Here is a 13,034-nt window from a genome sequence, read left to right as displayed (position 1 = left end):
CGGTGTATCTAAATTTATCCCCGGAGCTGTGTACATTCATCAGAACGCTTCATCGCCAGCGATAGAATGTTGTATCCATCGATTCCTGTTGCAATACTCGAAAAGCATAAAGAAAGTAGTTTTACCTATTTACCAAAAGGGAAACAAAAATAACTTGAAAAATTACAGACCGATCTCCCTTCTACCGGTCTTTTCGAAAATATTAGAGAAATTGGTAAAAATTAGACTCGTGAAATTTTTGGACAAAAACAACTTCTTTTCAAAGAATCAATTTGGATTCAGGCAAAAGTTTAGCACAGAACATGCTTTACTGAACTTCACAAACACAGTTTATACCTCCCTTGACGAACATAAACTGACATTAGCAGTATTTCTAGATATACACAAAGCTTGTGACTCTGTATCACATGAAATTTTAATAAAAAAAAATTAGAAGTCATAGGAATACGTGGTACTGCCCTAAACTGGTTCAAAAATTACTTAAATGCCAGATCACAAATTATAAAAATAAACAAATAAGTAGCAGCTCCAAAACAGTAGACTGCGGTGTACTACAAGGATCTGTCTTGGGGCCAATTTTATTTAATATTTACATTAATGACTTCTGCAATCTTAAACTAAACAGTAAAATTAAATACTTTTGCAGATGATACAGTACTCATTTTCTCTACAGACACAGCCGAACAAATCAAACAAACTCAGTCTGAATGTCTCAAAAACTAAATATGGAAATTTTAACTTGCGAAATACAACTGGCAAAATGACCTTCATTGCACAATTAATTTTGCATGATTGGAATTGCAGGACAAATTCAAATTGCAACTGCGAGAAAATAGAAAAAGTCAGTGTAATAAATTGATAGTAATTTAAGCTGGAAACCGCATATCCCTGATGTTGTAAACAAAGTAAGGATTATGCTAAATAGACTTTACTATCTAAACAGATTCTTAAATTTAAATATGCTAAAAATATTATATTCTACCTGGATTCAGAGCACACTACAACATGGTATATTAAGTTGGGGAGGAATCTATCGCACTACTCTGAAACCTTTAGTCTCGACTCAGAAAAAAGTAATTAAAATCTTAACTAGAAACAAATACAAGAATACTGCAATGTGTAATAAATACATCATACTAAACATAATACCCCTTAGATATTTATACGTCTATAGAGTAATAGTATTCATAAAAAACGACAACGAATACGTAAATATCAAACAAGATGCTTTCCTTAGTAGACATAAGGGCCTAAAATATTTAGTTCCAAAAGCAAATAAAATACACAAACGTTATGCTTATTTAGCGCCAAAAGTATTCAACACACTTCCTTCAACAGTAAGAAATGAAACTAACCCCAAACAAATGCAAAACTTCATTCAAAGAGTATTTATTTTCCCACAGAAATGAGGAAGCTCTGTTCAAAATAATTGCATAAATTATTGGTTTTCAGCGTATTTGTATTCAAAGATCCAGTCTCATATGTAAAATTAAAATGCTATTTAACTGCTTTGTTTTATTTTGTTCCGAATTAATTGTTATGCAACTTTCTCTGTATGATGAGATTTTATTTTATCTGCGATTTTATTATGTAATTATATTATAATAATATGCAATATGTATATTATATGAATGTATATAATGAAAACGCCTTACATACTTTGTAACTTTATGCATATCGTAACCTGAATGAGCTGTTCTCTTAGGGTTATTCAACATTTTGTGCTATTATAGGAAGCTTACAAATGAACATGATTTTTTGATGACCGAAACAGTCATGAATGCACACTTGTTCCCCATGAGCAATTTATATCCTTGTGCAAGTCGAGTTTTCGACTATTGAATTGAAACTGCTCAAAAGAAAGAAAGAATGAGCATCTGTCGTTATTTTATAGTCAATTAGACAAGCGATTTAGACTCTTCAAGGTTTTGAAAGCGATCGAGAGTATATGCAAATGCATCCTTCGACATGAGCGGCTTTCTACTGCACTTCTTAACACTGAGATGATTTCTTCCTGGTCTGAGTTCAGAACCAAATCGAAAGCATTGCCGTGCTTTTTAAGTAGCGTTATACTCGAAAGCTTTCACATCGCTTCCGATAGTTAGCAGGTTCAAAATACAAACATTTACTTCGCCATAGAAAGCAAATCCTTCCTTTTGATGGGTGTCCTGTGCTCGAAGTATAAAGTCGCAGCTGCTCATTCGATTAGAGAGAGGGAGAGAGAACGAAAGGGTAAGCAGACTAATCTACTAACCTACAATTAAGAGAGCAATTTGAATAATTGTAATAATGGTTTTGATAGCTAAGTCCATCAGAAGTTTTTCTGCGCCAGAATCACAGCGTACTCGGATCGATTTTTTTAGGGAAAAATGAAAGTGGAATTGGTGCATCTGACGCTCACTTCTCTGACATTTGGGCACGAATTTCTTTCTAATTCCTTAATAGCGAGTGCCATGTAAGGCTACGAATATCTTAATTATGCCTCAATGGAGAAAGAAAAGGTTAGCAGACGTCTCTTCGGATGCGGACATCGAAAGAAAAAAAAAAGGATTTCTGCGAACGAAGCAAATCAAAATGCGTACGTCAGCTGTAATGATTATAACACGACAGCTGTAACTACAAATTATAAAATTTGATTTCTTGGGCAGCTTTCAGATTTTCAGAGTAACAAATAAAGACTTCTTATATTTTAATTTTTATTTTACAATTCATGTGTTTCGATTATGCAAACAAAGTGTGCTGTTTTTCTATATTTTGGGGGGAATAAAACTTTACACACACTAAATCACTTAGCAACTGCACCACGAACTACACTGGGGTCCAAAACCTAAGGACAAACACTGTCTCTGAAGATTACAGCCACAGACGAATCCGCTTGCGGAAGTTTGTATAACTGACAATTTCGAATAGAAAGTGGATACACATTCACGTTTTTGAATCACCTGATAAGGAGTCGCGTGGTAGCACTCAACAGAATAAAAGTCAAAAGGCTGCGTTAAACCGAATTGATTTGAAGGAAGCGCTTTCGGCGAAGGAATAAATTTGGAAACTTGAATGTCTCGTAATGTCTCAAAGACATCACGAGGGAAAGAATTATTGGAAAGCTTGAAGAAGGTGGCAGAATTACTGATATTACCAGAGAGTTTGGAATCTCGCATACCTTTGTATCCAGGCTCTGAGCAGCATTTCAAACCAATGGGACGTTTGCGAAAGGTCGTCTTTGCTCTGCCAAGGAGCATGAAGGCAGATGTTTTGGTTATAACAGCGAAACGTAATAGATGTACCCAGTAAAATATAGTTCGTCCTTAGCTTTTGGCCACCAGTGTATTTCCAGTTCATTTTTTTTTTATTTGAATCCTATTCATGAAACATTGCAGTTCTTTTAGCACTTTAGTATTTGCACCATGAGTGATACCCAGAAAACAATATTCTACAGACTAAACATGGAATTCCTCCCCTCCCCTCCCCTCCCCAAGATGCTTTAAGTCTGAACGTTTCACATAAGACAATGAATTTATCTCTCAGCTCAAGATAGTTACAAAAACATCCGCTTCTACAGTGGAATGCGACCCCACAGACAGACTGTTAGCTGGAGTGTAAACACACTAACCATTTGTTGAAACAAATTGGCGAAATGCTTTCACCCCTCTCCCAAAAAAACCCCGATTCTACATTAAATTCATTTAGATTAGCCTTACATCAGTTATGAAAGGGATATACTGGAAGCATTTTTTTCAAGCTGTATTCTCTTATCGTGCTATGAATGCCGTATTGTAGTCATACACAGAGTTTCCGGCTGTAATGCGATGATTACCGCGTGATAAAATTATTGAACTGAATACGACAATACGAAATTCGTTGCACAAAATCCCATGAAGAAGGGAAACTATTGGGACTTCCTGAATATCAAACCAAAGAAAGCTTTCATAGACCCAGTTAATGGGATACGGAACTGTTAGTGTCATGATGATAAATTGGAGTTTCCGTGAAGAAAAAAAATCCTGCTGCGTCGTTATGAAAACGGTAGACCTTTAAATGAAACCAGCTCGAAAAAGGTTTTCGTATTCTGGATGGGATTCGAACCCCGATTTTCCCAGCCTAGGTTCATCGTCGATACCAACTGAGTGTGCGCAAGGTCTGGTAATGAGGGAAGTAACTGTATGGTCGCACCGCTCCTTAAAGATAGCCGTTGAAAGGGGATCTTCAGCTAGAATTTTCATGAAAATCGGCAGGCGAGATACGCGCAAAAACAGTTTGTGAAAATAGAAATCAAGCACGCAAAACATTTTTTTTTTTTTTTTTTGTGTAAAATGGTGCATTACACCTTCATCAGTATTAATAATTCTTGAATGGTTTAAATACTTACAGGGTGTACGAATCGATCTCAAAAATTTATTTATGAGAACATCAAAATGTATTGGAACACTGGCATAACTGGATCATTATTATTATTATTATTATTGAGAAACCAGTTGCTAAGGGCTTGAACGCATCGCAAGACAATGCACCAATCTTTCTATCTGAGTATTTAACACCTTTTTACCAGAATCTGCTGTACCAAGCAAGCAAAAACAGAAAACCAAATTACCAATTCTTGTGGATCAGAGATGCTAAGATATTCTTGAGGAAGTCACCAGCTTCGAAGACGATAGAAATCAAAAGTTCGGAAGACGTAGATAGGCTTCCACAGTGAAAACAAAAGACTCTAATTAGATCAAAAAGAAGACCTGAACACAACAACAACAACAAAATGAATGGGAACCATCAGAGGGATGTAATAATACCAGCAATTGTACTTCTGACTAGCTCGATGCATGGAAACAACACACAGATCAAACGAGAGGACTCTCCATCCTGCATATTAACATCAGAAGCATTCTAAACATTGGTTCATGTTACAGGCTTAGCTGAAGGATTACACCGATGTTATTGATATATTGGTCCTAACAGAAGTATATCCGTTACTAATGATGAAGCAACTGCCTTCCAAATTCCAGGCTTTCAATAACATAGATCCTGCCGACAAAAAAAAAAAAAAAAAACCTAGGGGTAGAATATTAATATTTACCGAACATAAACTAATAGCAAAAGAAACTGTTTATAAGTTTGAGCACGCTGAAATCCTTTGCATCGAAATCATTAATATCGCCAGTCGACAGCATCCCATAATACTAAATGCTATTTACAGGCCACCAAACTTAAACGTGATAAAAGTTTTGCACGAACTCAATTGCTGGCTTTCACTACCTAGATACGCTATCCATGTATAACATAATACCAACCATAACACCATGTACTAGAGAAGAAATAGTGGGCAATACTATCACTGCTTCTTGCTTAGATCATATAAACATTCATGTACCACCAAATAGTTACGCTGTAGCAGTAATAAAGTGCAAAGTAGCAGACCACTACTTCACGGCTCTTAACATGCACATTAAGACAATTTCCATGCAATGTCCCACAGAAGAAAAGCGACAGAAAACAACAATAGACCAAGAAATAGTCAACCAAAATAAGAAAAATCGACTGGAAACACATTTGACGTCAACAGATTATATATATATATATATATATATATATATATATATATATATATATATATATATATATATATATATATATATATATATATATATATATATATAAAGCACTGCAGGAGATATATAAAAAAACTACAAAGAAAGTCAGAATTCCTTCAAAAACAAGCCAAAATCCTTGGATAACGCAAAACATAATTCTAGATATACACAGAAAGGACATCTCATAGAAACAATAAAAGCGATATCCGAATAAAAGATAACAAGGAATCGCCTTACAACGCAAATAAGAAATGCAAAAAGAAACCACTACAGAGACAAATTAGCTTCCGCACAAAATAACATGAAAAAACCTGGCATCTGATGAACGAGTTGCTAGATTGTGCTCCCAACACCACCGGCTCTGAAACCATAAAACACAGCTCATGAAAGACGCTAAATCTATCCAACAACTAGCGAATGACTTCACCAGTACTTCGTTACTTCAAAGAACTATAAAGAAATATCCTTCCAATCACAAAACGTGATCCTCCACTCAGACCATAAGCAAAACAGACATTGTGGTTCGCAACCATAAAAGAAGCAGAACCTCAATTCTGTTTCTTTTGAATTTTGAATCGAATCAATTCTGAAGAATTGGTTCGATCTGTAATACAACAGATCGAACCAATCCAAACAAAGACTCGGAAATCGACGGCAGCAGACCGAGGGATATCAAACATCAAGCAACTAGCTTAGGCCCGATCTTACTAAAACTAATAAATAAAATATTTAAAACCGGACAAATGCCAAGTATGTTAAAGATTGCCATAATCACACCCATATCCAAACATTGAAAAAGAAATTTAATCAGTAATTATAGGCCCATAGCAACATTACCAATTAACTGTCAAATTATGGAGCAGATCGTACTAAGGAAATTCGCAACATATACAGCGAACTTTCATATTATCACCAAAACACAATACGGTTTTTAGAAAAATAAGGGAACAACATCTCTCTTGGAATACTTTACGGACGTAATTAATACCCTTAGATAAAAACAAAATTGTCATGGTAGTCTTTATCGATTTGACTAAAGCATTTGACACACTCACTCATCAAGCCTTATTAGAAGAGCTAAGACATGTTGGAATAGATGAGTCTTTGCACAGGAGGTTTAGAAGCTACCTTCAAAATAGAAAACAGATCACGCGTATCGGTCAAACCGCAGTAGCGCTGCCAGTAACCTGTGGGGGTGCCACAGGGAGCTGTTCTCTTCCCAACTCTATTCAATATTTACATGCACGATAATAATCAGCTACCTCTCAAAGGCAAGATCTTCCAATACACAGACGATACAGCAATAATATCCATCCATAATAACGCAAGCATAGCCCAAACAAATATGCAACATGACATAAAAATGCTCATTGACTGACTCACCAAAAACCCCATCCACTTAAACTCTGAAAAGACAAAATTAATTATATTCAGAAATCCACTATATTATCAACTAGTTCATTACACACACACACACACACACATGCATGTTAAAGATACCAAGCTATTTTAAACCTGGTTTTAATCCATTTCCCAAGTGAGCAAACAGTGAATTGGGAAATGGATTAAAACCAGGTTTAAAATAGCTTGGTATCTTTAACGTATATTATACCCAAGGTAAAAAACTTTCTACAACACACACACACACACACACACACACACACACACACACACACACACACACACACACACACACACACACATATATATATATAAACCATCCAACATCCACTCTCCAACATAAAAAAACATACAGAACAGCAAAACCACTACAATCACTCAAGTTGAAACAATACGATACGTTGGAATTGACTTCGATGCATATATGAACTGGAATAGCCACATAAACCATCTACACAACAAACTCCGAACAATAACTGACATACTGTACATTTCTACATACTCTAAATTTCTCATACTCTACAGGTTAAAAAACATAGTTCCCACATGCCTAAAAACACTAATATATAAGCACTATGCCAAAATATAGTAAGATACGCTATATCAACGTTGCGTTCTGTGCATACTACAAACTAAATTAATACAAAATGAGTACAATATGCTAAAACTGATCATCTGGGAACAAAGAGACAATACCGGCTTTATATACGGTATTGTACATTATACTGCAATGTCAGAACACAAAATACTGACAGCAAAACACTTATGTCACTATGTAGCTTTGCTAAAATATTATTTTGATGCCAACTACAGGATAGCCAGAAATACATACTCTATAACAAGACCTCAGACAACTAATTACAGTATATCACCTATAAATACAATCATACATCCCAGACATGCTAAATAAACTATTTTTTGAAGACTACAATAGCCTGAAAAGAGCCCTAAGGACATACTATGAACAAGAAACACGCACCCTACACACCTTACAGACTTAATAAAATACAATATATTTCAGGCTTTCCAGTTCAGTGAGTTGTCATTACATTCCAGATTACCGTGTATGTGAGTGCGTGTGAATAAATGTCTCAACCTACGGCTGTAGTGAACATCAGACCTGTCGAACACCAGCCTCCTTCCAACACAGCACTCAAACCAATAACTAACCGGATACAAACACGGTGTCATCCTCAGATAAGCCTACTAAAAAGCTTCGAGGATGCAAGCTGCATTACATCTCAACCGAAATCAACACAAAGAAAAAAAAATCTGTTTATTACAACTACAGCACATTAATACATTAAAGCAAAAATTGTAAATAAGTATAATTTAATGTTATTGCATAAATACTGTAAAAGTGTAATCTTATTCAACTGCAACTATAAATGACCACTACAGTAACTCTTATTAATACATTATACATTTCAGAAAAAAAAAAAAAACAGAAAGAAAGAAAGAAAAAAAGAAATTTCTATGGACTTCATTGTTGAAAATCAGAACAATACGTGTTGTAAACGCCTATTATATAATCATAATTTTAATAATAAAAATGATTATTAATTTTTTATCGAAATCGAACGTGGCGAATGAACCGAAATCTGCAGGACTTAGTTGCTGTACTTTGTAAAATCACATGTTGGAATGTCACTCAAGATGATTATTGTATATATTTAAATATTTCTGAGATCGATAAAAAACATATATTATTATTGTTATTCAATGACCGAAGCTTCCCAGTGAGTCCAGAGGTAGAAATCGAAGTAGCTATTTTGTTGCTTCTTCGCATGTCTGCTATTTTTACTCCGTCTCTTTACTAAAACATATTTTGAGCCAAGAGGGCGCATCAGCAGTTCCGTTGACGATTTCAAGACATTCACTGCTGTCTGTGAAAATGAAAATTCCAAGAAAAGAAATCCTGATAATTCGACAATGAAGTTGATGCAGTGTAGTCCGTGAAAGTGTGTAACATCAGAGCGGAGTATTCTTTGACGAAGTCTTGTCTCCTCCGAATCTAAATGCTGTTATTGATCATATTGCTCCAATCGCTGACGACCGAAACGGTGGTCACCGTTTTCGTGTAGATAAAATCCATCAGCCGAATGATGAAGGCATAGTGTGGTCGAATGAGAAGCGAATCGCACAACATAATTGAACATACACTGCTTGGAAAGAAGTCAACGGACAGCGAAGTGTGAGGGACAAATAGCAATGTCACCCACCTTAATAAGATGTACAACCTCCTTTCACTACGATGACTGCAGCAATCCTACGGGATTGCTGCAGTCATCGTGTCGTACACTTTCCACAAGCGTCCGATAGCGATCACTGGGAATTTGGGATCATAGCACTCTTCTTGTAGGCATATAATTGGACTGTTGTGGGAATGAACGTCCTTTAACCTCACCCGACGCTGCAGTTCATGGCCACGCAGTTACAGCAGCCTTATGACATTATGCATTGTCTTGCTGCAAGAGAAGGCAAGGGTCAGTTCCGTAGAAACATCACAAAGTAGGAAGCAATGCGTTGTCCGGAATGTTCAGATTCCTCTCTGAGTTCAGTGTTCGCAGCACCACAAACAGAGGTCCCAGGCCAAACCAGGACCATACCATCACACTGCCACCTCTGAATTTCATAGTTAGGATCACTGGCGCACTCGGGATTTAATCTTGGGGGAGAGCCGAGTTCAGTATACGATTTGAGTACACACACTACATATTGCATACGACCTATGACTGAGCAGCTGCAGTGATCGCTAATACATGTTGCTGGCTCGGGTAAAACGAAGTAGCCCTCAGTCCGCGCGAGCACTACTTCGTTCACCTTGCGTTCACAACGGCCGTGATTCCCGAGAGCTATAGGGTATTCCCACCTTATGTAACCGCTAATTCATAAGTAGCATAGAAATAGAAGACACGACACAACATAAAAAAAATTAATTAGGAAAAGATCTTTTGAAAATTTTTCTAGTGCTTTTTCTTTGAGTGGGGGGGAAGAGCCCCCTTGGTACGTCACTGGTTAGGATTACGCACTCTGATAAAAAGACGTTCACCGGGCATCCGCCACACCGACATCCATCCATCTACTTATTAGATTCATCGCTCCATAATACAGTTTCCAAGCTTCCACGTCCCACTGCGCACGCTCCACTGAAGACGACGCTGCATGTTGGTTCGAGTAACGTTGGACTTGCATATTTGCGGTCCCATCATGGAAACCCATGTTGTGAACCAGGGTTCTGAATGTTTATATGCAGATTTGTGTTCCACTCGATGCATGGAACTCCGCATTCAACGTTCCGGCTGAAGAATTGCGGTTTTTACATATTATCCTTTCGTAGCACCCTACGGTCACGTTCGGTGGGTGGGGAAGGGGCGCCTACTGTGGGTAACACTCGCAATTGACTTCCTGCGCTTCCATCACAGTATGATATCATTGGTTGTTGACCTGGGCTTGCCCAATTTGCCAAACACATGGGCCTGCAACATGGTATCCTATCACAACTGATAGGGTCAGTTCCCTTCTCGCAGCCTTGTCACCCGGATGCAGTTGTACTGACTTGGGAGCATCATATTCCTCCAATTTATACCGGCTACAAACACGTGACTCGTTATGTGGCACGATCCCCTTGCTCATGTGGCACGATCCCCTTGCTCATGGGGTTTCCGTTAACTTCTTTCCAAGCAATGTACTGTGGATAGTAAGAGTGTAAGCGCTTTTCACTTTGACCCCTAATAAAGACGGCCCCTTTTTCTATAACACACACACACACACACACACACATTAAAGCGTTAGCGTATTGATATTTGAAGCTGTTCTGTGTATCTCCTGCATGCGTTTAACATCTCGTGAACGCCAAAGTATCATGGCAGTCTGAGAAATTATAACTGAGGTGTTGTTAAGATATATTTGATTGAGGACGATTTCTTTGGATTCCACAATTTTCTTTCTAGTTCATCATAGCAGCGAGAAGATATTTTCATAATTGTCCCATAAGACTGGATGAATGAGGTTTTCTTCATTGGTGTCAGCAGAATTCAGGACATGGTGAGACAGAGCACACTAGCTCTAGTTCTGCCGTATGCAGTGGTGAGCTATGGAAATTTTAACAAAGGGCTCGCATCGTCGAGCAAAAAAAAAAAAAAAAAAAAAAAAAAAAAAAAAAAAAAAGGCCTAACTTAGCCCTTATAATACTTATATTGCGACTTTGTAGAGCTTCTGACAGATGTGATAATTCCTATAGGATATCGATCATTAATGCTAGATCTTTTAAAAATTCCAAATTGAGAAGTCGGTTTAAAAAGCCCTTATATTTATCGTTCGATGCAAAATTCTTGCATAAAGCTGGGTAATTTCTCCACAAAGCCGTTCGCAAACTGCAAGCTGCCCATCGTGGTCCAAACGCACGGCCGATCTTTAAAATTTCGATACCAAGGTCTTTTGCAATCGTATTTAATTCTCGTTGATTTTTTGTGATTGATGATAAAAAGCATATCATTTATCCATAAATATTTCAAAATGATTTATTTCTTTAATGTTTTTTTATCGAATCGTCTAATGCTAAGTGTAAACGATGAGCGCAATGCCAAATCACAACGTTGGGAAATTTTTGTAGAAGTTTGATTGCAACACCTGATTTGCTTTCTAACATTACACTAGCTCCATCAGAACAAAATGCAATGAGATGATTTTTTAAATAGTTATCAGAAAATCCATACGAATTTAAAGTAGCAATTATAGCAGCATGTATACATTCCACGGTGGTATTTTGTAGTTCTACAAGATTATTAAACAAGAAGAACAAGGGGCTCGCAAATTTGAGAAAAATTTAACAAAGGGCTCGCGCCAGCCCCTTATAGCTCACCACTGCCCGTATGTGGCATCTCTTTTATGTCCTTCAAGACGTAATTCGATGGATTTTTCCGTCTGGCCAAAATAAGGTATATTGCTGTTGCACCAGATTCGGTAAATGCTGGATACTTCAGGTTGTCGTGTTTTTGTTTGGACCCACTTAGCAAGGAACGGAGTTCCAGAAGAGGAGTGAAAGAAGTCTGGACGTTGTATTTTTTTAAGAACTTTGGCCAATTGTGATGAAACGGAGTTGGTATATGGTAGGGGGTATGAAGCCTTTTTCACTACTTCTATCCTCACTATGGCGAGGAGGTGGATTGAACTTATTAACTGTTTGTTTCGAATAACCATTTTGCTGAAAGGTAGTAAGAAGAAACTGATGCTCTTTGTTAATATCTTCCTCTTCGCACAGAAGTGAGCGAGCACGTTTGCCCTAGCATAGAGATAATACCAAGTTCTTGAGGTGGATAATGATGGGACTGTTTTGGAGATATCTGTTGGGGTAAGTTGGTTGCCTGTAAATTGAGATTTTTAATTTCTCAGAAATGCGATCGAGTTTGACATCCAGGAATGGTTGAGCCATCAATCTCCAATTCTGCAGGAAATTTGATTTTTAGGTGTTGATTATTGAGGTGGTCAAGGAATTTCTTTAGAGATTCAGGACCGTGGCTCCAGATTAAGAAGATGTCATCGATATATCTCTTCCACAATTTTAGTTTAAAGGAAAGGAGGAGATAACGTTTTCTTCAAAGTATTCCAAATATAGATTACCCAGTATGGGCGATAACGGGTTACCCATGGCTAAACCAGATCTTTGTTTGTAAATAATGTCTTTAAACTGGAAATAGAAAAGAAACTTTAATAGAAAAGACACTAGAGTACACCAAAGTTGCTACATAAATTTTATAGAATTTTGTCAGGCATTTGATTCAATCCGTAGAAGAGAACTATGGGAAAATATGGCAGAATTTGGAATTCCCAACAAAAAATAAGAATAATAAAAAATCTCTATGAGAAATCTGAAAGTGCAGTACGAATGGAGAACACCTTAACCAACCGGTTCCACACAGAGAGCGGAGTAAGACAGGGATGCAATCTGTCACCAGATCTGTTCAATCTTACACTGGAAGAAGCAACCAGTAAGGCCTTAAACAAGAAGACTCCGGAATCATAATATATAGGGAAAAGTTAACAAATTTA

This window comes from Typopeltis vanoorti, chromosome 5 (assembly GCF_054136105.1).
Source record: "Typopeltis vanoorti isolate ZY-2024b chromosome 5, IOZ_Tvanoo_1.0, whole genome shotgun sequence".
Classification (NCBI taxonomy): domain Eukaryota; kingdom Metazoa; phylum Arthropoda; class Arachnida; order Uropygi; family Thelyphonidae; genus Typopeltis; species Typopeltis vanoorti.
The sequence above is the reverse complement of the archived record's forward strand: the minus strand, read 5'-3'. Positions refer to the sequence as shown.